Genomic DNA, 3,942 nt, shown 5'->3' with positions numbered 1-3,942 from the left:
GAGGTTAAGAAAGGATAAGTACAAAGCCAAACAATGGGCTATCTGTGCTGTGGAAATTCGGTTTTTAACGGTGCGAGCCCTCAGACCTGTCGCTGAGCCAATATTTCTTTCCAGAAGATGGCAGCAGCACATTGCTAACTTATCTTTGAAATATTTATTTGCTGTAGAGTTTTATCAGTTTTATAATAAAGTTTTTTTTAAATTTACAATAAAAAATAATGTATGACAATAAACCAAAAGTATCGAGAACTAAGTTCAGACAAAAAAAAAGTGTTTTCATATTTGATTTATATCAATTAATTTAACTTGATTGAGCCTTGATGGAAAAACAAAAGTTCAGTATATTTGTAGCTCAGACTGAAAAAGTTTTTGAAAAATATATATATATCTGAAAGCGAGTAAAAGATAGTCAAGGATATAGTTAAGAGAGAAGAGGCGTAGTTTTTCAAACTACTCAGTAAAATTTTCTTAGGGGGCCATTCCGTACTGATCAGTTACAAGGAACGGAAATTTATGTTTGTTTTGCATTAGTTTTGGGGCCCACAATAAGAGGGGCTCGTCGGTGCTTTGCACCGATGTTAAATATGCCACTTTAGTTATTTGAAGACATTGTACAAGTGTTCAAGCTTGTAAAGGAAGAAAATATATGTAATATAATATCGGTAAGTGGACTGAACCTTGAATTTTTTTTCAGAATCAAATTTTAAAACGAAAAAAAACAGCATTACAACAATGTCATAAAACTATACACGACCAGTAGAAGAAACGTGTGTGTTAAGGTATATTAGCTCAGATATATGTATATATATTTACATTTTAAAAGGACAAGTAACTCATGCCTGCTTATATGGAATTATAAGAAGGTTAACAACTCCTAACTATCAACTCTAAGAGCATAATCACAGAAGCTATAAAGATAACTCTTGAAAAGTATACATATTTTATTGCTAAGTTATGATGATTAATTAATAGATCATTTCAATCTTTACATATTTCAATATCCACTCAAGACGGCGTCTCTTATTGGTCGCGTGAAATTTCGCAGAGTCGCATGGCCTCAGCGGTTGAGTTTTGTTTTTGTTCATGCTTGTTCCTAGAGTGAGATGGAATTATTTTGATTGTGATGAAACATAGGACTACATGAACTATGGAAAGAATGCGAACGCTCTTGGATCTTGAGTCTATCTTGTCACTTTATGACAATTTACGAAACGCCATAACGTTTGAATTCTCTAATCATTCAAACGTCAAGTACTTAAATTTCTATCCGAAACCTTATTGCCTAAATACGTAACAACTATCATTTCAAATTGTGCTCTGCATAATATTTCTATTTTTATTTTTTTGCAACATAGATTTCAAATCAGCACTATTTTTTATAAACTGACGACATTGAACTTAGGTATGATATTTCATCTTCTTCAAAGTCATCTTTACAGCAAGATTTACAGCTGTGTACATGATGAGACGCTTATTTTCTTAGCACACTTGCTGTTTGCTGAAGTAGATTAAATAAATAAATTCATTCTGTGAACAATACATCTCAGTCTGTAAACTGTAGGGAGTGATGTTCTACCTGTGTGTTTGGGCCTCTGTTGCGTCAGCGAGTCACATGACCACTGTGGCGCCCTCTAGTTTCTAGAATTATCATGTACTTTGGCGAATGCTCTAGTATTTACTAGTAGGGTAGGCTGGTATATATATAAGATGGGGAAAACGTGACGCAAAGAGGTAATGTAATGTGTGTGTAGATAGTGAGTAATTGAACGGCAGTCAGAGAGAGACGTATTGTTGTAGTTAACGTTCGTTCGTTATTATAGTTTGTTATAACGCGATTGTTGAGAATAAGTGTATCGATAGGGTTGTATTCGGAAAGAATAAACCAGTTTTATTAAGTAAAGAACTTGTGTCGCTTGAGTTTCGTCGGAACGAAGTTACGGAAAATTAATTAACACACGGAGACGTAACAATACGAAACAATATACGCTGGTTTGTTTTTTGAAATTAGCGCTAGCCGTTCATAATTTAGAAATGATAGAATGAAGAGAAGGCAGCTAGTTAGCACCACCCACCCCTAACTCTTGGGCTACTCTTTATCAACGCCCCTTGTGGCTGAAAGGGTGAACATGTTTCATGGTGGAATTCGAACCCGCGACCAGCAGATTGTAGTCGAACGTCCTAACCACCTATTAGAATACTTACCTCTGCATCTTACTTTACACTTACATCAATAACTAATCTTTAAAGGTGCTTCCTACATTTCAGCTGTTCAATATTCTATAACTCTAGAAATAATTACATTTACAATGAATGTTACTGAACACGCACAAAGAGGTGTAAAATGTTTTATGGAACATGGATATGGTAACTGCAGTAAATTGACAACATTTTCTGACAGTGAAAGGTGTGAATGTCTAGTTTCAAAACCCACTACCTGATTCTGTAACTGATTCAATCTGTTTAAATATCTCTTTTTATATGTTATATCTCGTAGAAAAGCCGATTAATTAACCGTGTCAATTCATAAATTAATGTCTATTAGTTCTTTAAATTTCTTGGAAGCTCTAATTTCTTGTATAGGTATAAGCATAATAGCAAATGGCTTCAGTCATTTTTTTAAATTCAATTTGTAGCTTCCTTTTCTTCCACACTTTTAAAATACATCCCTATGTTTCTAGCCATGCACCTGGTTTTATATTATTTTTTTCTGTACTATTTTTCGTATTACTGTTATGAAACTTCTGTGAATATCTTATCATGTTTATGGCCATCTAAGTTTCTGGTAATTTTCTATTTCTCTGGCCTGCTGTGATTACCATAGAGGTAAGAACAGTAACAGGAGGAACATGCAGGAAATATTATGTGGAATTACAACTAAATGTTGACTGAGTTGAAGAAAGAGATTGAACACAATGTGAAACAAAGTTAAATCAGTCTTTATTTATTTCAATACAAATGAAATGTTGAAGGTACACAGGATGATTGACAGTACTACTCTCTACGATCGGAAGGGAGTTCTGTATAAGAAGAAAATCTGACTGACAGAGTGAGAAAGTTGGCAACTATATAGCGAAACAATAGTACATGTATTACCGAAGTCATATTTGATCATTCCATAAGTATAAATAGAGGCCAGCAATAGATGTCGCCAAATCTCTTCAAAGCAGGTGTCGTTATACAGTATATTAAACTACACAGTTTTACAATAACTCTTTCTTTCCATCCAAGCCCCCACCCACGGCTTTCTCAACGGTCTTGACGATAATTCTCGACGATTTACCCATCGACTTCTCCCCGAGCCAAATCGTAGCTTTCATCGAAGAATTTAAACGTGAGGCATTCTTCGACCCAACCAAAACGAGAATTTTAACGCAGAGGCGGCATCTTCCTCCAGCCCTTAACCGAATCCGATTTTAATTATCTGTGCAGCCCATGGAACTCTGTCCTACCAGTTCAATGCACCACCCCTCGAAGCTTCAGTAATCTACTATCGGTATTCCTAAGAGGCGTTTACCCTTCAATAGTTCAATGCACCACCCCTCGAAGCTTCAGTAATCTACTATCGGTATTCCTAAGAGGCGTTTACCCTTCAATAGTTCAATGCACCACCCCTCGAAGCTTCAGTAATCTACTATCGGTATTCCTAAGAGGCGTTTACCCTTCAATAGTTCAATGCACCACCCCTCGAAGCTTCAGTAATCTACTATCGGTATTCCTAAGAGGCGTTTACCCTTCAATCACCACTGACGAAATTAGTACCGCAATCGAATCAAAATACAAAACCAAGCTCCACGCCGTCTATAGCATCCGTGTAAAACCACGGGTCTACCAACGCAGTTCATCAAAATCGTAACGACATCTAAATACATCGCAGAAAACATCCTCAACAACAGACGACATCTAGATACATCGCAGAAAACATCCTCAACAACAGACGACATC

This window comes from Limulus polyphemus, unplaced genomic scaffold, assembly GCF_000517525.1.
Source record: "Limulus polyphemus unplaced genomic scaffold, Limulus_polyphemus-2.1.2 Scaffold944, whole genome shotgun sequence".
NCBI lineage: Eukaryota > Metazoa > Arthropoda > Merostomata > Xiphosura > Limulidae > Limulus > Limulus polyphemus.
The sequence above is the reverse complement of the archived record's forward strand: the minus strand, read 5'-3'. Positions refer to the sequence as shown.